Source organism: Podarcis liolepis, assembly GCF_965112155.1.
Source record: "Podarcis liolepis genome assembly, chromosome: 7".
Taxonomy (NCBI): Eukaryota; Metazoa; Chordata; class Lepidosauria; order Squamata; family Lacertidae; genus Podarcis; species Podarcis liolepis.
The window spans coordinates 28,525,830-28,552,763 of record NC_139561.1 but is presented as its reverse complement, the minus strand read 5'-3'; the positions used below and the strand labels follow the sequence as shown (position 1 = coordinate 28,552,763).

Below are 26,934 nucleotides of genomic sequence, written 5' to 3'. Positions count from 1 at the left end.
CTGTTGATGTTCTGGCTCAGGAAGAGCGAATGTGGGTTTTACAAATGAGCCGCTCTTAAGAACACAGGACGCATTTCACCAAAAGGGTGTGTGTGTGTGTATGGGTGTGGGGGGAGGTGTATAAAATTTATGGGAAGTTGTAATATATCAAGGCCCGCCTCTACGGACTGCATGGTGCAGAAATGAAATTTCCAACCTAACTTCATTTTTGCAGAGGTTTCTGCCACTTTTGTCTTGGGGGCACACACACAGAGGGACAAAACCCATAAAGGTTCCTTCCCTGGGCATACAAAAAAAAACCTGACATAAGTGCAAAACGAAGCCAGTGAGCCAGCCAGGAGCTCAAATCTCTGCTTAAATAAACCAGCAGATGTATTTTCCAGTCTGCCCTGGGATGTGCCCGGGTTGCTAATTGCTAGGGGTTTATTATCGAAATCCCATAAAGAAGAGAGTTCTGAACAGGGGTGATTCGTGCTGGGCTGGGGGGTGGGGTGAGGGGACCAAAAAGCAGATTTAATGCTCCTGGCTCTGTGTGGAGCCGAGGTATCGTTTGCACTTTTACACCAGACTCAAGAGGCTGAGAGAGGCCTGTAGTTTTATCGCTGCGGCTTTGCTGCCATTCACCGCTGGCTCAGCCAGCGCCACACAAAATAGCAGCACAGCATGAGAATTGCCAGCAAGAACCGGGGGGGGGGGGGGCAGATCTGGCCTGGATGGGACAAGTGACAAGTTGGCAGTCGTGCTTCTTCCAGCTGCTAGAAACCACTGGTGGGGGAAGTGTTCTTGTGCCTGGGTCCTGGGATCTGGTTGGTGACTGCAAGAACATGATGCTGGGCCATTGGTTATTCTTATATTTTTTTCAAAGCAATTGTGATTCCCCAACTACCCCCCCCCAACATACACACACACACACACACACACACCAGAAGGCTTTATCGAGGTGACCTTAGTTTGTTCCACCTTTATTGGCCCATAACAGGAGAAAGTTCCGTGGTTTGATATATGTTATTGGCACACATGCATACATCCCTAGATCTCATTTCATGATGATGCCCAGGCAGATTTGGGAGCCCTTTGCTCACAGAAAGGTCTGATGTGTTTGAGCTGAGTTCTGCTTGGTGCAATGACTGAGATGGGAGATGAGAGATGAATGAGATGGGAGAGTTGGGATGCTTACATTTGACTGCATTGGCAAGACAGCAAGAAGGAGCCAGTGTGGTGTAGTGGTTAAGAGCAGTGGACTCATAATCTGGTGAACCGGGTTCGCTTCCCCATTCCTCCACATGCAGCTGTTGGGTGACCTTGGGCTAGTCACACTTCTTTGAAGTCTCTCAGCCCCACTCACCTCACAGAGTGTTTGTTGTGGGGGAGGAAGGGAAAGGAGAATGTTAGCTGCTTTGAGACTCCTTCGGGTAGTGATAAAGTGGGATATCAAATCCAAACTCTTCTTCATCATCTGTGTTCCTGGGTTTCTTTTGTAGGCTGTTGCACTTGGATATTGGGATCAAATTGATAGCTGTCTAAAACAGGTTCTCTGGGACAACTGAACTGACCAGGTGAGCTGTAGATCAGTTTAATGTGAGTTCCCTTACACCCAGAAGTCCTTAAAATGACCCAGGTTTTTATTCCTTCACATCTGCAGGTGTACCTCTTAGCTTGCTAGGTGTATATGCTTGCTAAACATTTTCCTACAAATCCTCCGAGGTGCTTAGGGTGGCTGATGGCACTCCTTTCACATGCACAGCTTAAGTTCATAAACCAAACTCTTCAGTTCTGAACTGTGGATGCTTCACTCATTCTTCCTCTGTTTCCACCCCCTCGCCACTGGTGCCGCCGTTGCAGCTCAGGCACCGCTTGGTCCCATCCCACCCGAATCTTTGATGCTTTCCATGAGTTATCTTCGCTGCGAGAGCCGAAGTCTGACAACAGCACAGCTCAGTGGGAAACAAAATCAAACTAAAGGCGATGTGATTTTTTATTGAGTTCTTGTACACCAAAGATTAGCCTCTCTCATTTTTGGCAGCACTTAAATTGCATTCTAATGCTATTTTGAGACATTGTGCATGGTAAATTGACTCCACCTCGGATCTCGGGTAAATGACTTATGAAATTGTGCTGTTTTCATGGAGTCAAATGCTGCGTTCTGTTGAGGATTGTTAAAACAAGAATTGGAGGTGGGGGTTCTTTTGTGCTCCTTTACCCACCCACCCCTTCCTTAAGGCTGCATTCCTATAAACCCTTACCTGGGAGCTTACTTCTGAGTAGGCATATATAAGATAGTCCTGCAAGCTTCCTTAGAGAGCAGATTTTACCTTTGTAATAACTGTTTAGAAATGTATGGAAGTTGATCGGATATTATTGGAGGTGAAAAAGCAAGCACATAGTAAGTGGTGCCAACATTAGCACAGTCTCAAAACTCAGAATTCTTAAAGATAAAAAACATATCTGTAGACTTCTTACTGATTTTGCCACACTAGTCCCAATGGGCAACAGCCTCCACTGCTTCCATCTGTCTGTCTGGAATTTCCCACCAATCTGTTTTCTTGGATGGTCCCAAGCCATATTTTTCTGTCCTTTTCTCTGCTTTCTCCAAATTGTGCATAACTTTTATACAACTCCATCATTTCCTCCGTTAGCTGCTTCCCCACCCCTCACAAATTAAAAATCCCCAAATGCTATGGCATTGTTTGCTTCCCCAGAAAGCTGATTTAAGGGTTTTTTCCGTAAATTATTGAGCATTCAGCTTTTGCATCACTGAAGTGCAAACAGGCCTCATGTTTCCACATGGCAGAAACACTTAACCGTTGACTCCTCACCTCCTCTCGTCCAGAAAGGACAAGGCAGACTTTTGTTTTGATGCAGCAGGGCAGTCCTTGTTCTCTCGGAATATAATGTGAAGGAGAGGTTTGAATGTCCCATGTTATATCTGGAGAGTGGCAGCACTTCCAGAAGGCACCAAAACGACCTTCCTGGTGAGTTTGCAATGAGCCCGGACTGGGGCTTCCTCACAGCCAAGCTACAAGCTCACCCTAACTACTGACGGAGGGCAGGAGGCGGCTGTCAGGCTGGTGACATGGATGAGCCGAGCAGTTGGTGCTGGGCAGAGGATGCCTCTGTGTGGGTGAGCAGGTGAGGGCAGGCGGCTGCCAGGCAGCTACTGGCATGCAGAGTTAATTAGCCAGCCTGTCACGCCTCTGACAGGCACGGACAGGGAATAAATCCTGGCTCGGGCATCCAAGGCACCTTAAAATAGATTCTGGAATTAGGCCTGGCCTGAAACGGGGGAGATTCTCGTTAAAACGGTTCTGCTTTTCGAGAAACGACGCCATCACGCTGGCAGGGCTCGGAGATCGGCTGCTTGCTCCCGAGTGCGGCAAAGCAAATGAATAAATCAAACGCTCTTGCGTGCTTTGAAAGACTGAAGAGATGGCTGGCTGTGGCTCCTCATCTCCCAAGGGGTGGGGGTCAGGGTTAGTCATGCCTTTCAGATTCTAGAAAGGGCCAGTGCAGCTGGGCAGAATTTTAGGTGTGCATGTTCCAAGGGGAGGAAACTGGGAAGACTGAAAGTTGGGAAACAGAGAGGAATTTACTGCCAGAGAATCCCCACCCCTCTACGAATTTTGGTGTGGAGTTTTCTCCCAACGTTCAGCAGATATCTCCATGAAAAATTAATTTGGGAGGTTTTACTTAGCCTCCTATTGGGATATTCTGGTTTCCACTTGTTTTGTGTTGTTTCCTGGGGTCGGGGGATCTATAAAGTAAGCAGCACCCACCCCATCCTCTGCAGGTAAGTTAACCTGATTGCAGAAGTGCCGTGGTCAGCAACTGAGGCTGTAATTGTCAGCCCAAGCGAGGGAGCGAAAGGTCAGAGGATCAGGTTGCAATCCATTGCGGTTTGCTTACAGGGCTTCTTTTAAAATCCATATAAAACTGTCACTGTTTGGAGGAGGTACGCAAGCAGCTGAAGAAGGAAGGACGTTTCCAAGAGGCTCTCTGAGTTCTGAGTGTTTCCAAGTTCCCCTTGGATGCTTGTAGAGGGGGGCTCATTAATGAACGTACCTGCAGGGGGGCGTGGAAATGGAGTAATTAATTTTAGATACTTGTGAAACCAAAGAAGGTTTAAAAAAATATATATGAGTATGTTTTTTAAAAGAACGAATTTCTGGAAGGGACAAGAACCCAGTTAAAGGGAGATGCTTTGAGAGTGAGAGAGAGATTGAGAGAGAGTTTAAGCAAATATAATTTTGCTGCTCTGAACCCCTTTTATCTCTTGCTTTCAAGCCAGATAATAGCATTTTAGAAGAAGTCACCCCATGTGATTTTCTGTACAAAAGCTTGCGAGATGACGGGCAGATATTTGTTTGTGGTGCCTGAAGGGGCTGAGCAAAGTAATGGGATTGCCTCAAAGGCCTCCCCTCCCTCCTCCCTTTGTAGGGAGACAAAACACTGTAAGTATATCGAGAAGATCCTGCTGGGTCTCCAAATATCAGGCATTTCTGGGCATACAAAGGAAGGGTTTGCCTTCCTGCATTTATCGCTTGTGATCCCGACGCCTCCTTTGCTTCCCCACTCCTCTCCCTCTCTCTCTGTCTGCCCTTTGTCTGTGAGGACAGGAAACTGAGATGGTGACAGGCGACAGAACTGAGGAGGGCCACTGGGCAAGCCTAGCAAAGGACTCGTGAACTTGAAGCAGACCCCTCTGATGCCTGCGCACCATGCACTCAGCCTCCCAAAGTCACCGGAAGGAAGGGGCCATTGGGGTAGAGCAGGCATAGGCAAACTCGGCCCTCCTGATGTTTTTGGGACTACAACTCCCATCATCCCTAGCTAACAGGACCAGTGGCCAGGCATGATGGGAATTGTAGTCCCCAAACACCTGGAGGGACAAGTTTGCCTATGCCTCTGCCTTAGCCAGCCCTCCTTAAAAAAAATAATCCTCTGGTTCCCTCAGCCCAATGCCTCAGCTCCAGCAGGGACCAGGCTGGAGAGCTCCCACTCCCCACTTGGATTTGGGCATGGCTGCCAATGAGTTTGGCTTGCTCCCTCTCACAGGGCAATGGGGGGCTAGGGAGTAGAGCAACCATTGTTACAATGTTCAGGTTCTCTCCACCTCTTCCTTCAAACTCCTCCCCAGAAGCTACCTTCCCTGTGAAGTGAGCCAGTGTGGTTAGAGTTTCAGGCTAGGACCTGGGAGGTCAGGGGAAAAACAATGCTGTCCAGAGCTGTAAAGACTGCGGAGAGAATAATTGGGTGCACTCTTCCCACCTTGGATCAAATCTATGCTTCCAGGTGTCATAAGAAAGCTGCAGAGATAGTGCAGGATAGTGCACACCCCGGAAATGAACTCTTTCAGCTTCTGCCTTCTGGAAGAAGGTACAGGGTTATAAAACTAGGACTAGCCGCCTGAGAAACCGTTTTTATCCAAATGTGATTTTGGCTTTAAACGCAGTGTAAGGTAGTCTCTGTGGGAGTATATTGTATTTAATTATGGGGTATCAGAGTGTTTTTAGGGGGTTAACCAGGCTGGGATAGCAGGCTTGTTGGTTTTTGAATGTCTGGTGTAGATTTTTTCAATTTCATTGTTCTGCATAGGACAATGACAATAAAGATTATCGTATCATATTGTATCAATATGGGTGATATCAGGGTGAACCTGGGCCAGTCACTGCCTCTCAGCCTAACCTACCTCAGAAGGTTGTTGCGAGGACAAAACAGGGAGAGTTAGAAGCATGTACGTCACCTCAAGATCCTTGAAGTAAAAGGTAGGGATATAAATGCAATAGATGGATAAATAAATGTAGTCTTCACCAGGAACCTTGAGTCCACCTCCTCCTCAAATGAAATGAACCTGATGTACATGCTGCTTCCTTATGTCACCTTCGTCCCTTGTGAACTTGGCCATGCCCTCCTTCTTCCTGCTGCCAAATTGCCTCCCACCGGCGATCATTGTCGACATCAAAATGATACTGGTCCTTTGACGCAGCCAACTGTCCATTGTGCTTCTCAGACTAGGATGCAAAGTCTTGCGTTCAAGTGTCCACTCAGCCTTGAGAATCACGGGTGGCTTTGGACCCGTCACTGCGTCTCAGCCTATCACATGTTTGCTTTTTGTAAATATTTTTTTATTAAAATCAAAAATCCAATCAAGAAAGAAAGAACCTAAGTGAACTGCTTCCAATGTTTGTTGGAAATGTAAAGAAAAAGAGAGCACGTTCTACCATATGTGGTGGATGTGCAAGGAAATAAAAAGCTTTCTGGGAAATGATATATAATGAGTTGAAAAAGATGTTTAAAATAGCATTTGCTTTTAAAAAAACCCAGGCTTTTTTGTTAAGCATTTTAGGCACAGAAATTCCAAGGGAGCAGAAAAGACTTTTTATGTATGCACCAACAGCAGTGAGAGTATTATGGGCCCTGAAATGGAAGGAAGACAAATTTCCAACACAAGAAGAGTGGCAGATGAAGATGATGGACTGTGCCGAAATGGCAAAGCCAACTGGGAGACTCAGAGACCAAGAGGAGAAGAAATTTAAGAAAGAATGGGAGAAATTTATAATGTATTTAAAAGAGCATTGCAAACAATTAAAAACTTTGGCAGGATTAGATTAATACTTGTGACATAAAATAATATAATGGAAAAGAAGATAATGTTAACAATAATTTAGATAAAATTGGATAAGCTGTATGGAAAAAGGGAGAATAATGGAAACCAGAGGGGGTGGGTGGGAGGGAAGTCAAGGGATTCAGAGGATCCTATGTGCAATGGTGAATGATGTGTTTTGATGGAAAATTTATTTGTGAAATTTAATAAAAAATATTTATATATATAAAAAATAAATACTGCAATGGGGGGGGGGCTAAGCGAAGTTACGAAACACTGGAGCAGAGCAGAGGTTGCATTTTCCAAATAAAGAGAGAGCGGGGGGGGGCGGAGCAGCAAAACACATTACACAATCCAAATTCTGTGGTTTGTGGGCAGGCAAAAGTTTTGGGTATGTGAATTTGACACAGAAGAAATTAAACCCCACCAAATCGTGTAGAAATGTTAAAGATTTTCCTTTCTTCCAAGTCTACCCTTTAAAACCCATAATTTGTGAGTTACCGTATTTTCTCCGCAATAGCCAGAGTGCACATATTCTTGTGCCACAATGAGAGGCTTAAGTCCTGTCATGTCTTCCAATTCTGGGCCTAGTAAGCTCTCACTGCAGCCAGCATCCATGTGAGAAGTTCCTCAAGTCAGAAAGCTGCTGTTTCACCTCACAAGCCCCAAAGGACAAGTTTTGGAGAGGCTTGGGTGAGGCATTTAAATTTGTTTTGATACTGGGTCGGCCCAAAATTGATATGCATGGAAAATTTAGACCTTGGAAAAATACTCCAAGAACCCTGTAGAGTATTTGATATATGAGGAAGATGCACAGGTGTGTGGTACCACCTTCACAGGGTTGTTATAGTGATGAAATGTGGCAGGAGCAGAGAGAAGAACCCAGTAGGTTACCTTGAGTTGCCTGGGGGAAAGATGTGATACCACTGTGTGCTGTGCATAAATAAAGTGCTGTGCATATTGCACAGGTCCTGTACTTCATAGATCCTCAGTTACATTAATGCAGTAATATTTACAGCAAGGTATGCAAATGTTTTTGTCCTCCCCCCCCCATAGCATATGGGGCTCGGTGTCTGAGGTTGATAAACATTGCCTAACACCGCTTAATGTATGGATGAGGCACCTGGAGCCACTTGGCTCACAGCTCACGCTCTCAGCACCAAGTCTAAATAAATAATCAGTGGAGTGGGTCTCTCATCGTCCGAGTGATTCCTCTCTTGCCTTGTCAGAATTGCCTCCCAGGACAGTGATCTTGCTGCTACTGTAGCTGTAGCCGTAGACTTGGCATTCTCATGTTCCCCTCCCTCCCAATTCTCTTTCCCCACCAAATTAAGGCAGGAAACAGGAAATCTGTCTCTGCTTAATGAGCTGGAGACATTAAAACAAAGAAAAAGCCACTGCACTTAATATTCCGCAGGTGTATCAGCTTCTCTCCCAGGTAGTCACCTGCAGTTCCTAAAGAAAACAAAGCAAGCAAGCAATTGGAATGTGGCAGAATTATGGGATGGGAGGACTGGGCTCAGGGATTGGGCTCTTGCATATAAGCAGCATCCTGGTTCCTCCTCCACCCCATACAGATGAAACTTTGCTCAAGAAACCAGGATAAATAACTGAAGGTGATGGGAGCACCTTCAGCCAAGGCTCAGAAATGCACAACTGTTGGCCAAGATGCTAAATGCTGCACCCAGCCACGTATGGTGGTCTTTCTAACAGAATGGGAGGAACCATTTCATATGGGGGGGGGATAGTGGTGGAAAGAGAGTTCAGAGAGTTCAGAGTTCAGAGTTCAGAGAGAGAGAGAGAGAGAGAGAGAGAGAGAGAACAAAACAGTCCATATCTGAAAGCCATGGTGCAGCTAGAGGAGTAGCCTACAGAGCAAAACAGCTCCGTAGTTTCAGCACCATGGAGAGATCCAAGGCTGTAACTTGATTCAACAAGAGTTGGGAGATGAGACCAGAGGCATTTTGAACCTCTGCCTCCTGCCCACTTCTCCTCCGCCTTCACTCTTTAAAGGAGGGCTAGGTGGTGCTGGGGGAAAAAATTTGATTTTGTTCACATTTTAAGGAGAAACTACCTCATTTGCACTTCTTGAACCAATATGCAAACCAGAACACAGCTATCCGTCAAAATGCACATTTCTCCAAATGTTGCTATTCAGCAGGCGGTGTGTACAAAGATGCCTAGAGGAGCAAAGTGTGCAAAGAAATGTATATATAAGTGAAAAACACACAGAGAGGTGTGTTATATTAAGGGAAAGTGCTTGTGAAATGTGTATGTGTCAAAATTGCATACAAAAGTGTCTTGATTAGGAGAAATTTGCCTTAAAATGCTGATGAACTTTCATGAGGTATATATATATATATATATATATATATATATATATATGCAAATTTATGTGGAAATGTGGAAGAATGAATCTAAGATTGGGGAAAAATCAGAAACTGAGAGAACTGGAACTGAGCAGTCTGTCCATCCCTGACACTAGAGAACCTCTCCAAGGAACAACAACCCCTCACTCTCAGAGGCAAGTCCTTCACCTGCCTTCCATCATGGCCTCCTTCCACCTAGAGCAGGGGTCAGCCAAGTTTTTGTGGCTTGGACCAGTTCACGGTCCCGCAGACTCCGGTGTGGGCCAGAGTGCACGGGCACACACGCACACATGCGCAAACGTGAGGTATGCACAGCTTCCCATTGGCTGCAGGAGCTTCCTGCAGCCAATGGGAAGCCAGCCAGCGTTGCAGAAGGCAGTCCCCATTCTGCTCTGCGCTGGTTTAGCGTGGCACACTGGAGCCGACCCATGGGCCTTAGGTTGCCGACCCCTGACCTAGAGCACTCTCTGCCCTTTTGGAGAGGCAAACTATATATATATATATATATATATATATATATATATATATATGCAGGTTTTGGTGTCCTCGGGTGTCTTCCCGTGTAAAAGTTGGGGTGTCTAGGCGACGTTTCGACGAGGTCTCACTCGTCATCTTCAGGCTGGTGCTTTCGGCTTCTTGTTACTGGAACAGAGCGGGATCTCAGTGTTTGAGTTCCTATAAATACTGTAGAGGGGTGTGGTGTATTGCCTCAAAAGTTCTGGGCAGAGGGGAAGTTCCCAGGCTAGTGTTCTTTTCTTCTTTTGTTCCTTAATTACTTGAGGGATATCTTGAGTGATTTCTTGAGTGATATTCTGAGTACCACTTAGGTGGGTCATTAGGTGTGGATTAGTTGCTAAAGCCTTCGTGTCTTGACCTCTTGAATTTGTGAAGAGTTTTTCTGGGAAGATGGCTGTACTGCACTTAGTTGTGCTTTGGCTTGGCTTCGTGTATAGGGGCGAGCTGTGGTTTTGTGCCCTGTGCCAGCCAGATCTGTGTAGGGATTGCAGGGGGGTGCAGCATCCGGAGTTGCCACTATGGTTTGGTTACTGGATGGTGTCTGTAATTTATCTGTGGAGAGGGTCTGGGTTTGGGTCTGGTGTGGTTGATTGGTGGTGGCGTTCTGTGTGCCTCTGGATCTGGTGTCGGTTTTTGTGGGGAGGGCTAATTTCCAGATGTCTGGCAGGCGGGACGTGTCGTCACGCTTGTTCATGTTGTGAGGGTGTTTCTCTATCTCGATGGCTTCCATGATTATTCTCTTGTGGTGATGTTCCATGTTAAAGAGCACCACAAGAGAATAATCATGGAAGCCATCGAGATAGAGAAACACCCTCACAACATGAACAAGCGTGACGACACGTCCCGCCTGCCAGACATCTGGAAATTAGCCCTCCCCACAAAAACCGACACCAGATCCAGAGGCACACAGAACGCCACCACCAATCAACCACACCAGACCCAAACCCAGACCCTCTCCACAGATAAATTACAGACACCATCCAGTAACCAAACCATAGTGGCAACTCCGGATGCTGCACCCCCCTGCAATCCCTACACAGATCTGGCTGGCACAGGGCACAAAACCACAGCTCGCCCCTATACACGAAGCCAAGCCAAAGCACAACTAAGTGCAGTACAGCCATCTTCCCAGAAAAACTCTTCACAAATTCAAGAGGTCAAGACACGAAGGCTTTAGCAACTAATCCACACCTAATGACCCACCTAAGTGGTACTCAGAATATCACTCAAGAAATCACTCAAGATATCCCTCAAGTAATTAAGGAACAAAAGAAGAAAAGAACACTAGCCTGGGAACTTCCCCTCTGCCCAGAACTTTTGAGGCAATACACCACACCCCTCTACAGTATTTATAGGAACTCAAACACTGAGATCCCGCTCTGTTCCAGTAACAAGAAGCCGAAAGCACCAGCCTGAAGATGACGAGTGAGACCTCGTCGAAACGTCGCCTAGACACCCCAACTTTTACACGGGAAGACACCCGAGGACACCAAAACCTGCATTCCTGTACCCGTGAAAATCTACGAAAACATATATATATATATATATATATAGTATGAAAATTTAAGTGGGAATGGTCTGGAATCAGCTTATCACTTGAGAAAGTGACACAGACCAGAAAGAGATTGAGATCCATCCTTCCATCATGGAGAACAAACAAGACCAGAAGCCCATCTAGCAATTACTCTCTCTGAGTTCCAGGTGCTATAGACTCTCTGTCAGGCTTACAAAGAGCACATGAGCATCTGTCAAGCGCAGCGGCCACCAACCCCTTCCCTTTCCCTGGCACCATGGAAGGCAGAATGAGCTTCTCCATTTGTGTCCCAACGAGGTGCAGCAAACAGCCCCGAATTTCCCAGCAGAGTTTGGTGGCCACACAAATAGCTCAAGATTCAGTGGCTGTTACTCTTTGAATTTTATTGAACATTAAATCCATCACGCACAAGGGAGGGGGGAAGGAAGAGGGAATGTAGGAAGAAAAATGAATGCAACATCTTTCAAGGTCACTTACACGGATTGCTTCCTCCCCCTTCCCAATGCACAACGGACGGATCCAGGGCACTGGTGTGAAAAAAATCCTGCATCAATTAACCACAAGGCCTCTGATCCAGCAGTGTGAACTCCACATCATCACACTAGAATTTTTCTTCTCTAGTTCTGTCTCAATGGGGCTACAGTCAGAATCCAGTCTGGGGCCTTCAAAGTCCACCCCAGGGGATCAAGGTCCTCTGCTGTCCAAAGCTCAATCCATGCATCATCATCATCATCATCATCTGGGGGGGGGGGCTAGATAAGTCATCACTGAATGCTCCCTTGCTAGGATAGCTGGCCCTTCCATGAGGCAGAATGAAGAAGGTGGCCAACTCAGGCAGTAAATGCTGAGGGGCAGGAAGAAGTAGCAAGGTGACAAGTTATTCACAAGTTATCGGCCAGCCAGTGATTATTGACAACGTTCGGTTATACCCCTAGGACTGATATCTGAGCAGAACCAATAATTTCAGGGTCACCTTCAGGCATAGGCAAACTCAGCCCTCCAGATGTTTTGGGACTACAGTTCCCATCATTCCTGACCACCGGTCCTGTTAGCTAGGGATCATGGGAGTTGTAGTCCCAAAACATCTGGAGGGCCAAGTTTGCCTATACCTGAAGGTGACTCTGAAATTATTGGTTTACTCAGATATCAGTCCTAGGGGTATAACCGAACGTTGTCAATAATCACTGGCTGGCCGATAACTTGTGAATTTGTCTAGTCCTCTTTCAAAACCGTTACAGTCATACCTCGGGTTGAAGTTGCTTCAGGTTGAGCGTTTTCAGGTTGCGCTCCGCGGCGACCCGGAAGTAATGGAATGCATTACTTCCGCGTTTCACCGCTCACGCATGCGCAGACGGTCAAAATGATGTCATGCGCATGCACAGAAGTGGCAAATCACGACCTGCGCATGCGCAGACGCGGATTGCATTCGCTTCAGGGTGTGAACGGGGCTCTGGAACGGATCCCGTTCGTATCCAGAGGTACCACTGTATAATCCCTATTTGGCATCTCATGCTCACGCAGTTACAGTTTCACAAGGTGGGACAGTGGGTCTCTCTTCCGGACACCAGCCACTCTTTTTGCATTCTTGACTCCTAGTCACATGCCTCTCACATCCTATTACAAGCAGTGCTTTTTTCTGGGGGGTACACAGGGGTACGCATACCCCTAAACATTTTGTTAATCTTAAGTTTGGCCTCATTGAGTATTTCAATATGAGTTGGAAAATGAGAGTACCCCTAAACATTATTTTTTGGGGGGAAGCACTAATTATAAGGATGTGTAAATAGTGTTTATTCCCTAAGAAGGACTGAAGCATGTCTTTGTTCTGGGGTTCTGGCACTTCTTCTATAGCTTCCACTAAGTTCAGCTTAGGTTGCATGCCTTTCTGAAATACTGTGTGTCCCAAATACATCACTGAGATGGTACGGAATGAGCACTTTCATAGGACTATTTTGTTGCCGTTCTCTTTACACCACTTTCAAAATGCCACCATGTTCCACAGCAGTTTTGCCATACACTGAGAAGTACACAACATCTGAGGTATTACCAAAAAATGTGTGTGATGCGCTATTCTTTGAAGGGTGACGAGACTAATCCAAATGGCATCCTTTATGCTGGAACAGCCCTTCTGGGGTGCTAAATGCCATGTAGCCAAAGGAATCTGATGATCTGCTAGTGTCATATCCAAAGATATAAAGGCTGAAGCCTACTTTGAAGTAAGCAGCATCTGCCCTTTGGAATTCCTTCCCCTCCTCTGTTGTCTTTTCTGCATCTGCTTTCCTCTTTTCCATCTTTCCCTTTCAACAAACCATTTAAGATCTTTCCAAGGCTGCATCTGTATTGGAATCATTTTAAAGCGTTTTTTATTCTTCTTCTTATATCTTCCTGATCGCTTCTCTGGGCAACTTTGGGAGGGAGAGCAGGATATAAATTTAATAAACAAAGAAGCTTTGTCAGCGTTAGGTAAGGGGAGACCGCCTGCAACAACGTTAGTTTGCACCTCTCATATCTATGAGCATGTGAAGAGTTCCATTCTGTTTCTGTTATCAAGGCAGTGGAAGAAACCCATTCTGATGAGATCTGGCTATTATTACAGGTATTACAGCCAGGTTCAGCTGAATTTTATGTCTGGAATGCTTGGCATAACATGGAGTGTCAGTGAAAAAAATGGGTGATTATGTCTCTACATGCTTCATTGTTCATTTGTAATGCAGGATCCACACTATTAGCATCCAAAGTCATGTGGAGATCTTGCTGCTGATTCCATTCTTTTATGGGAACTTTTGCAACCTACATTTTACCTTCTGAAATAGGGTCCTTATACTCCAGAGCAGCTTTGAAACATCAATTGATAACACTAGGGGATCCTCCATAAACCCCTGGGTTTACATCTGGAGCTTCCAAGTTAAAGCATAGCTTGTAAAATAGCACCCAATATAACTGAGCTGGAATTATGGATTAAGGGGGCCTGGAGCCATTCTTTGTTCATGCCTATTTATTTTCATCTGACTGTGTGCGACGGGTCATGATCACACTTAAGAAATTGTCCGGAGGCATTTCATCCTCATTTCCATCAAAATCCCCTGAATCACTACCACTTTCATAATAGACTTGCACACTTTTGGCAAAATGTCCTTTATTTGCGGCATTTGTTACAAGTCACCTTTCAAACAAGACACTCTTGGAAATCAGCTTTGTGGTTTGGATCCCCTCATTGGTAGCAGAAATAACTTTGCCCTGCACATTTGCCTTACAAGGCAGAACGGAAGCAGATTCCCTCCCCACCCCTGCCACCTTTGGAGAAGTTGTATCAAACTCCCTTTCCCCTCCCTGGCATGGCTCTTCTTCTGTTTTTATACAAATTCGTAAAGGAGAACACTATTGATGACTACTAGCTATGAGGGCTACAGTCTGCCTCCCTGGTCAGAGGCAGTAATGCTTCTGAATACAGTGGTACCTCAGGTTACAGACGCTTCAGGTTACAGACGCTTCAGGTTACAGACTCCATTAACCCATAAATAGTACCTTGGGTTAAGAACTTTGCTTCAGGATGAGAACAGAAATTGTGTGGCGGTGGCGTGGCAGCAGTGGGAGGCCCCATTAGCTAAAGTGGTACCTCAGGTTAAGAACAATTTCAGGTTAAGAACGGACCTCCAGAATGAATTAAGTTCTTAACCCGAGGTACCGCTCTACCAGTTCATGGAAACCACAAGAGAAGAATCCTGTTTGGCTCCTGCTTGCAGGTTTCCCATAATGGGCATCTAGCTGGCCATTATGAGAACGGGATGCTGGGAAAGATGGATCTGATCCACAGGGCTCTTCTTAAGTTCTGATGCTCTAGTGGAGAAGCCCAAGAAACATATGGAGAGGCAATCGGCACTGTGAATGGCATTCTCAGCCAGTTATTCCAACAGCTGTCCCCCTGCCCCCCAAAAAAGAAGAAGCTTTCTTTCCAGTAGAAGTGTCTCTTGACGTTTGGATGAAGAGGTTTTCATAACAATGCAGTCTCTAATCACTTCCTCAGCTATGTTGCCAAAATCACAAGTCACACATAATGCAATGACATAGCAATCTCTTGGCTCTCTTGGTAGTTGAAACCTTGAATAAAATGTGTCGCTTTCAGCAATCACACTCACAGGAAGGTTTTGAAAGGTCTCTTTGCTTGTGGGAGCTCCAAAATGTGAACCACCCCAAATTTCTCCTCCGTTCCTACTTTGGCCTGCCCTCCTTCTGAAGAAAGATGCCTCTTTTGCCCTTCTGCAGGAACACCACGGAGAAGCCTGTGCATGGGATTTATTCCCTTCTCTCAGCGTTCTGACTGGGTTTAGGGCAGTAGTTCTGAGCAGGAACGCATTCAATAAAAATTTGATGTGGCACTATAGCTCAGCAGAATCATCTTTTTAAGGATTCCACCTCTGGAGTATATTCCATTTTTAGTGCATTCTTTTTGGCACTGCAAATGAACTCTTAGCTTGTTAACCAGTTTATGGGGAAGAGGAAGAGGAAGAAGAAGAAGATTGTTTCATCCCAGTTTCATCCCTGAGCAATATTTAGGTTTCTCTCTATGGGTCGGGGAATCAGGGGCTTGCTATGGGGAGCTCTGGATCTGGCACTGAGAACTGTCTTGGCGAGTCACCAAATCCAGTGGGTTGAATTCAACTAAGCCTTGCTCCAAGTAGATCCATTGAAATTAATGGCCCAAAGTTAGTTATGTAAATTCGTTCCTATGTGTCTACTCTAACATCTGCAGAGTCCTCTTCAGGCAGGAAGGAGAACAGCTGTCAGCAGCACTGGCCCCTCTGATGGACAGGAAGAGGAAGCATCTGAACTGGTGAGGCTTGGGATAAAGACTAGGAGATCTGGGCTTTTCCTTTCACCTTCTGACATGAACCTTCTGTCTGCAGCAATTACTACTATGCAACCTTAGCATGCTCCAGAGTCAGACTTAGTGCAGCCGGCCCTCATCCTGAGTCTTTTCCTTCACATCATCATTGCTTCTTCTACCACCTCCTTCCATTTGTGAAGTGCCATGTAGAAGTCGCAAGGCTGGCTCTGAATGATACCAACTGAGAGGAAGCCACCCCTGAGCCAATGGGCAGGCCAGACAAGAAGCCAACTGTGGCTGGTGGATATAAAGTTGTGAAGCCTGTTGAGAAGAAGAAATAAATTTGCCACATTTAGTGCGGCTGTAATAAATTTTGATTCTTTGTCCTCTTGAGGTTCACATTGGCTTAGCATGCAAAACGAAGCCATTTGGGAGCACAAGGATGTGGAGGATTGAGAAATGGGCCAAGAAACAACAACCGCAAGGCTTATTACAGCTCAGGGTATCAATGTATCTTGGGCATCCTTCTCATGGTGGACATGATGGGACTGTGTGGATTTTCCCTGGGTGTGCCCTGAAATCCCGATTAGCAGGAATTGTAGTGGAGTCGGAGAATATCACTATGAAGGTTTGACTTTGCTGCAGTTTGCTTGCAAGGGCTGGGTGGAGAGACATTCTCAGAGTAGCTCCTAGACTGCAGGGTATGGATGTATGAAAGCCAAGCTGAGGAAAACTCCTTGGGTGGCCAAGGGCAAGTAGTTGTCACATCTGATCCTGCCTCTCTAGTTAAGAGACGAGAAGTCCACTCTTGGGAAAGCAGGATTCAGTTGTTACTGATAAGTAAGATGAAGCGAAAACTGATAGTTTGTTTCCTATCTATCTATCTGTCTCACACTTCCAGTGAGCTGAAGGTGGCGTCTCCACTTATCTTCACAACAACCCAACAATGTCATAACAATGGCTTGACTTTGCTACAGTTTGTTTGCAAGAGATTTGTAGCTAAGTCTCTGTAATCACTAGAGTCTGGTGGAGGGACAGAGAACCTTTGACGCTCCAGTTACTGCTGAACTACAACCCCCATCAGCCCCAGCAAGGATAGCCAAAGGCCAGGGATAATGAGACTTGTAGTTCAGCCACATCTGGACAGCCAGAGGTTCCTCACAGCTGGTCAAGTAGAAGCATCGAGTTTGCATTTGGTCTTTTGGTCAAAGTGGGAAAATAATCAACAGTTGCATTTAAAAGGATGTGTTTTTTCACCTATTGCTTTTGCTACAGTTCTAATGCTAAAAGCATCTAATTTGCATTACTGCTGAGGCTTGTGGGAAATTCACCATAAGCTAAAACGAGAAAGAAAATGGAGCTTAAAGGGAGGGATAACAGGCTGCACGTAGGTCTTGCAGACTGGGGCATTCAGTTTGACAAGTTCAGAGGTTGCACAGCTGCTTGTCACCAAGGCTTCAGTGCTGCCTTAGGCTTCCCCACAGATCTTCACAATCCTTCCTTGGAGGTATTTGCACTGCTCTGACCAAATTGTAATTGGTGTCACGATCAAGGCAAAAGAATAAAGTTTTGAAGGGCAGTTGAAAACAATAAAGTCCAGCCTATGCTGTGAGTCACTTTAGATCTCTCAAAAATAGATGGTCTTTTCACCCCCTTGGCGCTCTCTAATGGCTGCTGAAATTGCTAACCCAATTTGGAACTGAGCAGAGGGGCCTTTCTCCCACAACTAACATCCAGTTTACTGGCCTGTGGTTTCCTAGTTCCACACTGGATCCCTATAAAAATGAGGGTGCTGCTTCTGTCCTGCCTGCTTCCGACATGAAAACTGTTGTACAGTTAAGCCAGCAAGTTCCTCTTGCCCTGTTCTCAGTGAATCTTGGCCCTTCCCTGCAGCATCACCTGGGAAATCACAAATCTCAATCCCTGGGATACTAAATAAGTAGAAAGAAAGTCCGGCTCTTCCATGTCTGATTTTGCAGTCAGTGTCCTCACTGTGCATGACCTGAGCTTCTGACAAGATGGAATGAGGTTTGGAAACAAACTGGGACATGCTTGCCGCACCCTAGCTGGGTGGCATAGAGGAGAATCGACCCATCCCCCCTCCCCAGTAGACCACAGGGAGTTCAGAAGACAGTCTTCTGCCTTCTTCAGACCTGTGTAGCTTGTTTGTTTCACATCAAGAATGATGAGGCCTGCACCTTGGTCCTCTCAGAGACATTATCCGGCAGCTTCCTCTTATTCATCACAGCAAATGGCCCAGACTGACTGGAGAAGTGCTTCTATGGGAAAAGGAACAACGTTCCCCTCCTCCTTTCCCGTGGACCTGCTATACTCAAGTGCTTGGGGGGGGGGCTGGAGGCTCTGTCTGCAGACAGATTTCCTTGCTGCCACTAGACCTTTCCTTCAGGGGGCTCTTCCTTAGCTGAAGAGGAACATGGCCGTTTCCTGTGTGATTTGGGTCAGCTTGAAGTGGACCCCAGCTGGCAATACACTCGAGCTCTTTTCAGAGCAAGGCAGAGACTTATCAAGAACGGGAACAGGATCTAATCACTCGCTCCGGAATGAGCTCAGTGTGGCAGCTCCCATGCAACCATTTGTTTCTGGAAGGACTAGGTCCCTCCTGAATAGGTTGATTGCCTGCTCATTTAAACATTTATTATGTTGTGCTAGCAAAAAAAGGGGGCACTCATGTGGTTGTAAGCAGAGCCTCTGTAGTCTGCCTGCGAAGCCACCGCCAACCCAAAGATTGCCACACTCTTCACAGCCAGAGATGGGTGGGGTGGGGTGGCGGTATTTTAGTGACTTGGGGAGCAAGGTGATAAGAGGGATGAAGGAGTAACAGCACCAGTCAGAAGGTCTGGTGCCATTTCTTTTACCCTGCAAGAATGATTGCTTTGTGGAGCTGCCATGTGGGGATGAGGTATGACCATAAAGCCAGTTCGGAGAAAGGGCAGAGATTTCATGCCCTCACTCTGTAGCCTTGTGTGCAAAAAGAAAAAGAAAAAGGTTGCCTCTCAGCAACTGGAACTTCTAGGGGCCCGATTATCATTTGTGACCATGAAATAGGTAGTGGCTAAAAAAAAAGGTGAGCCACCTACTTCCGAACTGAATCTAACTTTTGAATCAGCACTAGTTTTCCTGGACTTCAGGAGGGTGGCCTGATTTTCTGTGTGCTCTCTTGGTAAGGCACATTGCAACAAAGCCACAAGGTCCCTATAGATGCAGCTGACTCCCCCCCCCCCAATACATACACTCTTAAAGACACAGGAGCCTCATGGGCAGGAAGTGACACTCCTGATTTCCAAAGTGCTGCTAAGATGCAGACAAACAGCATTTCAGAAATGGAAGAATAGCCACTCCCCACATGCCTTCTTGGGTTTCAGGTTCTATCTATCATCTGTCTATCTATATCTGTCTGTCTGTCTGTCTGTCTGTCTGTCTGTCTGTCTGTCTACCTCTCCAATGCCTCATCATGTGTTGTGGTTTTTATCTTCTGCCTTTGACTGTTAGATTGGCAACAGGGACACATTCTGGAGAGCCACAAAACTTCTGTAAAGTCAGTACCAGCCGTTTTGCTATTCCTAACTTCTGGTCCTGCCCTTTGCTGAGCAGAACCACCTGCCAGCATTTCCTGGGACAGGCACACCCCAGGCCCAATGCCGTGTGCCTCTTTTCTGTAATTTTCAATTAAAATGCTAAAAGGATGCTCCTTTAGCTCAGCACGCCACAGAGTGCCTGGGCAGCTGATGCTGTCGTCTCAAACTTGCCAGGGTCATCTGTCAGAAATCCTTCTCCCAAATCCACTTAGGGGATTAAGGCAGCGCTTGATGCCGTGAGGGGGTGTGGCTCCAGCCAGCATCCGTGGCCATGTTGGCGTGCCTTTCTCTCTCTCCCCACTTCTGCTGGTTACAGTGAAGCATTTTCTTAAACAGAGGCTGGAGCAGCAGCAGAGGTCTGGCCTGAGGCAGCCCTCACCTGCCTGCCTTCTGACTTACAACTGGTTCATGAGGTGGACCTGCCTGTCACCTTCCTCTCAGGTGTTGTCCTTATTATCATGGAGAAGAATGGGGGCAAATCCAGAATATCTTGTTGGCTCTGGTGCCACCAACTCTTTGGGCTCTGCAGCTTCCACCTGACTGGTCCTAATGGGCGCCAGCCACTGCTGGGTATCATTCCCCCTCCCCCAATATTTACACTGGCTGTATCTGGAAATCTGATCTAATGCCAGGCAGCAAGACATTTAAGAAATAAACACATAAAATATTGGGATCCTTCCATTTTCCATTCCATTGAAAAGCTTCTTTGAAAATCCTGCAGGTGGCAGGAAAAAGTCTATCAAAACAACAGTAAACTACTGATGGGGCCCAGACATGGTTTGTTTGGAACAACACAGTCCTGGCTTTCATTTGGAAGAATGCACCCTCCTCGCAGCAACTACCCAGGTGCCACTGGTGATACCCAGACAAGGATGTCAGTCCCCTGCCACCTGACTCCAGTCTGGTTCCCAGAGGTAGACTGCCCCTGAGCTATGAAGTTCTACTTAGTTATATTGACTGGGAGTTGTCAAGCTCAATCTCCTCTGTGAATTTGTCATATCTTCTCCTATACAAGACCTCTGCTGCTGCTCCAGCCTCTGTTTAAGAAAATGCTTCACTGTAACCAGCAGAAGTGGGGAGAGAGAAAGGCCCACCAACATGGTCACGGATGCCGGCTGGAGCCACACCCCCTCATGGCATCAAGCGCTGCCCCATTTACCTTGTTGAAGCAGCCTCCCCAGGTGAGACAACCTTCCCACCAGCTTCCAAGAAACATGGCTAACCCTACCCACATCTTGACATGCCTGATGAGGGTCTCCTGCTGGGGTTTCATTCTATTTGCCAGGAAATGATGCTTTGAGCAAAATCTGGCCTCTTCAGAGCTGAGGCCCAGAGAAGTATGCTAGTCTCCTTTCCCCAGGTACATTTGTGTGCGTGCAAATGTACCCACAATGCTGCATTGAGATGATGGCAATGAGGAAGGCCTCAGAAGTGACTGAGAGAAGCTTCTTCTCCCAACCTGCCTTAAGCCCCAAGGAGCCCTGGCAAGTGGCTTGTGCTCTTATCATCTCAGCATCCTTTTAAAGATTTCTTGGAACAAGTTCCTGGCCAAGCTGAGGGAGGAAAACCAATGGTGAGCATCCCTGCTCCTGGGCCCCGATGGAGGAGATGGAGGACCTGCATCAGTGAGTGATTGCCTTTCCAATACCTCTTAGCGGAAAGCTGGAGGACCTTGAAGAGGGAGAGCTCCTGGCTATCTTTTAGTGATAAACTGGAGTCTCCAGTGAGTAAACAATTGGTTTATTCTACACCCCCCCAACTCCCTCCCTCCCCCACATTGCAGTCCTTCTTGCAGTAACATCTATTATGTCAACCCCCAAAATGTGTGGAAAGCATCCTCTGTTGCTGCCCCTCCCCCCTTGCTATAGAAAAGCAGCACCAAAGCAAGTAAAATGGCCCGTCATGGGGGATGAAATATGCCCACATTCTTGGCAAAGCCTGTTTTTATTGCATGATGGTCTGAGATTCCGTGGATCAAGGCATCCGGCACTATTTCCAAATGGCTCGCTGGCCCCGGTTGCCGTTGCTCACAGGCGCTGGGGCCACACCCCCCCCTTCTGGTTTACTCTTTTTTAGCCGGATTATTATCCATAAGTTTTGAAACAGCAAAGGATTCCTGAGTGCTTTATAAATTAGGGCTGTATTATAGCTGCACCCAACAGCGCAGCTATATTTTTAGATGGTGTCAGAGTTTCTATTATAAACCCCATTTTTCAGAGCTTTATAACTTGGCCATAAAACTTTCACTGTGCGCCAACACCCAGAATAGACCGACTGCGTCTTGCACTTCGGAGAGGGAGGGGAATTAAAATCTTTTGGCCATATAATGGGGGTGTTTCTGTGCATGAGACCGGTAGCAGGGCATATTGATTGTTGTGCGAAGTGAAGACAGAGAGGGCTCTTCACTTTCTCAGTTCATGAGTAGCCCCTGCCAGGCAGGAAGCAGCAATCATTAATGTCTCGTCAAGGTGATCTTGATATGAAACCTCATTTGCTTACCTGCAAAGTGGAAGCAAGTTGTGGGAATGTTTCACTCAGTTGTCAGAACACTTTTGGCACAGTCCTAAAAAGGTAACATGTCAATGGGGGAAATATGTGCTTGGGTATCATGCAGGTCCACTCACCCTGAAGGCAAACACCCCAACATTTCTCCAATGAAAATAGAGGCATCCTATTCAATTATAATTATATTATTGATACCCTGCCCATCTGACTGGGTTGCCCCAGCCACTCTGGGCAACTTCCAGCATATACAGTGGTACCTCTGGATGCGAACGGGATCCGTTCCGGAGCCCTGTTCACATCCAGAGTAAAATGTAAGGCGTGTGTGCGCCGGTCGCGTTTTGCTGCTTCCGCGCATGGCCGTGATGTCATTTTGAGCATCTGCACATGCGCAAGTGGCGAAACCCGGAAGTAACGTGCTCCTTTACTTCCGGGTCGCTGCGGAGCGTAACTTGAAAACGCTCAACCTGAAGCACGTCTAACTCGAGGTATGACTGTATTAAAAACATAACAAAACATTAAACATTAAAATAAAACTTCCCTATGCAGGGCTGCCTTCAGATGTCTTTTAAAGGTTGTATAGTTACCATATTTTTTGCACCATAACACTCACTTTTTTCCTCCTAGAAAGTAAGGGGAAATGTCTGTGCGTGTTATGGAGGGAATGCCTACGGGTGGCATGCCTACGGATTTTCCTCCTCTAAAAACTATGTGCGTGTTATGGCCGGGTGCGTGTTATACAGCGAAAAATACGGTACTTATCTCCTTGGCTCGGGGGTTGCATAACTCCGGACCCTCCAACATATCTTCGATGAAAATAGAGACGTCCTAAGGAAAAGCAGGACCAAATCAGAAACCAGGATGGCTTGTGTAAATCCGGGACAGTCCCTGGAAAATAGGGACACTTGGAAGGTCTGTGAAGGAGCTATGCTAGCCTTCTGCTTCCTGTTCAGTGTAGATTCAGTGGCAAACCTGGAGGCAGGGTGGGGTTCTCATTCCACCATGCTGATCAGTATTGGAGTATGATGCTCAAGTTTCTGCTTCGAAAGGCGCAGCCTGCAAATGAAAGGGAGGCAAATTGAGAGTCTCCAGGCTGAAAGGTGGTGGGTAGCTTCCTTTTGCCTCCCCTTCCCACCCCTGTACATGAGGGAGGGGAAGGAAGAGTCCAGGGAGGGTCCCCTCCTCCCTTTGCTTCTGCATCCCTCTTTCTGCCTGGAAGTGCATTTCTCTTAAGTTTATTACAGAGAGTGCTGCATTCATTTCACCTCCAGAATGCTGCCTTGTAAGGAACACCCTATAAAATTTCGTTTCAGGTGCTGCAAACGCCACAAGAATCCATTAAAATGGGGGTGGGGGTTTGCTGCTGTTGTTTTCTAAGTCATATTGAATTACAGCCTTTAGGGAGGATGTTTTTACTGTCTTTCTTCTTCTTCTTTCTATCCTTTGTACTGCCCACTATTTCTAATCTAAGACCTGCCCCCCCAAAAAAAATAAAAAAAATGAACCAACACATCCACTCTTACATGCATAATGCATAACGTAACTGCCGCAGACATTTTGGCAGGTGTAATGATGCTGGTTTTATAAGGAAGGCTCACCTTTAATCTCACTTCACCTGGGTCCAAACGTCAATATTTTCCCACCAAGATCCTGGCTTTGCTTGTCGTTCTTTTCTCTTTCCTTCTCATGCTTTTTAGTAGGGAGAAAGCAAGAGGGGACAGCAAGAGGAGGGGAAACTGGTTCCAGAATTGCTCAAGGCCCCTGTCCATCAGGAGCCAAGCCAGAATAAATTATGGAAAGTCATAAAGATCACATCATAAATAAATCACGCAGAGTTAGAGCTGTTGTGCAATTTACTAGCTCACAGGATCCAGCTCGTCTTCCTTGGTTCAGGATCTTCAGACACTTTCCCACATACAGAACTCAGTGCCAGGCCACCCTTGGAGGCTGGAAACGGTGGAACTGCCCATCCTTACCCAGGATAAAAGATAGAAACCTTACATCAATGCAGGGTAGCAGGGAGTGTCAGATGAGAAAGAGGCAAGAACAGAAAGCTTGTTTTTGAAGGTGCCACCATGAACTACCCATCTCAAGAGCTTGGGTTAGGTACAACATTCCTCCACCGCACCTGCCATACCCTCTCTTCTGCCAACTCAAAGGCCTGGAAAGGCAATTGTTCTCTTGGTTATAGATAGACCAGGAAATCCTGGTTGTCCTACAATGGACGGCCCAAAGAGACCTTAGTGGCAACAAGGTGAGCCTAGTGACCACGTGGCCAGCTTCATGGATGAGATTCTCATCAGCAGAAATTGCCCATCCATGGTCTTCCCTCCCCGCTATGGGGAGATGTACAGTATACCTGTTTTGTTTTTATTAATTTTGAAATTTGCATCTATACTTATAAATTAGCAAGTGAAGGTTTTGTGCAAATTTCTGGTGGTCCATAACCTCATATGAAATGGCAGACTGGTCAACTTCACACACCTACTTTGACACTAGATGTATCTGTTCTCCAGCCTGAGGTTCAACTCTCAGAGGGTCTAGCAAGAGAGTCAGATCCTGAAGAAGAAGGGGAATAACTTTACTTTTACTAACTTTATCAAGGGCCCCACATCCTACAGAAATTAATGGAGATGACTCAGATCCTTTATAGTGAATTGTGTCTACTAACAGGTGGGTGAGGGTTGCAGGCTTTCCTTACTTCTGGGATTTCAACCCTTCTTCAGCCCTCAAAAGTAAATGTAAGTTTAACCTGTCAGGATATTAGCCTCAAACTCATATTGCTCACACATGCAAACATGAGAACCAGATCTCCCAGGTTCCCTTCTGCGTTTCCATTTTCCGTAGCCACCATGAATTGGCCACGGTCCGAATCTGAAGGAAAGACTTATCTCTCACACTCTCCCATCCTCATTTTCATTTCCAACTAAGGGAGAGAGAACTTCTCTTTGCAAAATCCAAAGGCAGCGAGTCAGATTCTGCCAGATTCTGGTGCATTTTAGCCCATGGGGAGTCTTCTGTCCTTCTTTTCTTTTCTTTTTTTTTACCGTTGCTGTACAGAAAGATGAAAATGCTTCATTAAGAAGCAAAACGCCGTTGTGTTTTATCTGGAGGAGATCCTAGAGGACTAAATTAGGAGCGAGAAACATCTGTTGCTTTCTGCCTTTGTTTTAGTGCTCAATCTGCCAGCAATTCTGGCCTTTTGTACCCTTTTTAATGCGTCCCCTTATTCTAAATATTAGGGCATGTTTTGTTCATTAACTGCCATCATGTTGCAACCTTCTGGCAGAGGCAGCTCAAAGACCAGCGAGGGAGAAATCGGGGGCTTTTCTCTCTCGTGCCAAGAACTAACAGATCGGCTTCTGGAAGTAGAAGCTGAGCCAAAAGTTGCTCTGTGAGAACTTTCCGCTCAAAATTTGGGGGACAAAAAACCTGAGCCTCTGCACACACACACACACACACACACACACACACACACCCTCCATTCCTGGCATAATGTTGTGTTTTTCTTTCCTTCTCATGTTTTGCTGCTGCTGTTCCTGCCTCTGGTTTCTGGGTGGCTGCCATTTTTATTTCCCATAATCCCCTGGGAACAATGCTACATCTCTGTGAATGGTTGTTCCAAGGGGATGACTAGGGTGGGCGGACAGGTGGAATAATGGCTTTCTGGTGCTCATAGGTTTGTCACCAGCAAGGACTCCTTATTTTGGCTCAGACTTATGAAACGGATGGCATTTTAATTCTGAGGAATGAATGATGGTGTAGCGGCAAGTGCAGGAACTGATTTCATGGAGTAGGGTCTACAGGGCATGAACTGCTTGTGCTCATTAGGCCTGAAACCCAGCCAAACCTGTGAAGTTTGTGTTTCTCTAACAAAGAGTTAACTTCAGCATTGAACCATATGATTTACTGTCTGGCTTGCTCCATGACAAATACCAATAACAAATGCTTTTCAACAGCATGCCATGTGCACCACCTAATGCCCATAGCCACACATACCCCTGCATGCAGGCACCACCCTCTGTGATCTTGAGCAGCTGGTTTTCTTTCAGCTGCCTTCCCACCTCCCACAACATGGGGATAACAGCACTGGAAGGATTGTTAGGAGAATTGGTGTGGTGAACCTTCAGAAGTGTCCAGAGCCTGGGAGCTGTCCGTGGTGCTGAAAGCTTTGATTCAGCCTGGATGGGATGGCCTACCCTAGAACTCTGGCCTTTCCTGGCCAGCTGGAGGAGACCTGCAGTTGCCAAAGGCAGGTGGGTCAGCATGTCAAAGCTCAGCATCCTTATTTCTCTCCCCCCCCAAATATGTGGATCACCAGGAATGTTCCCACTGACAGAAAAATAAAGTCTGGCGAGAGCTGGCTTTTACATTCTGTGAAGGTCTGGAGGCAAGCCCTTCTTCTCTCTCAAACCCAGATGTGCCCAAGACCATTTTTTGCCTGAGGTGAGCAGCCAAGGGCTCCCTGTTGCTCTCCCCAAGGCTTAACACCCAAGGGCACCCAAGCTTTTCCAGCCCCGGAGGCAGAGAAGCCCACGAGCATCTGATGGTGAAAACACAGTAATGGCCAATTAAATAGCGTAACAATTTGCTGTCCTTTGAGGGCGCCCTGAACCAGCTGCCCGAGGCGGCTCCTTCACTGCGCCCAATGACAGGGCCGGTCTTGAATGTGCCTGAAAGCATCCCAGGCCTCCATGGCAGTTTGTCTGCTGGAAGCAAAGCGAAAGGTTTACTTTGCCCTGTCTGCTACGAATCTCCCTCCAATAGAAAGCTGGTCTCATTGTTTCCACATCACATCAAATAATACTTTGAGGCAGAAAGTGAGAAAGCTGGGGGGGCGGGTTGGAGAGAGAGAGAGAGAGAGAGAGAGAGAGAGAGAGAGATATTGTGCGGAAATATGGAGCGCGCCACGAAAGCAATATAGAGATGTTTCCCGTCGTTATAGCAACGGAAGCTAAACAGTTGACACTGAGACGAGGCGAGGAGTTTAG

General features: G+C 46.5%; 2 protein-coding genes across 7 annotated transcripts in view; one reads left to right on the top strand and one right to left on the bottom strand.

Moving 5' to 3' along the window:
- UTS2 (urotensin 2) overlaps window positions 1–26,934 on the bottom strand; it is a 579,903-nt gene that overhangs the window by 337,562 nt on the left and 215,407 nt on the right. The window contains exon 5 of one of the 3 annotated variants that reach the window (XM_083513366.1): window positions 14,605–14,707. The exons of the other annotated variants lie outside the window; for them this stretch is intronic. The gene's annotated coding sequence lies outside the window, so the exon portion shown is untranslated. Of the gene's footprint in view, window positions 1–14,604; window positions 14,708–26,934 lie in introns of those variants that run through there. 3 annotated transcript variants of the gene reach the window in all.
- The window catches only part of CAMTA1 (calmodulin binding transcription activator 1), a 706,892-nt gene that overhangs the window by 510,332 nt on the left and 169,626 nt on the right, over window positions 1–26,934 (top strand). The gene's annotated exons all lie outside the window — the stretch shown is intronic.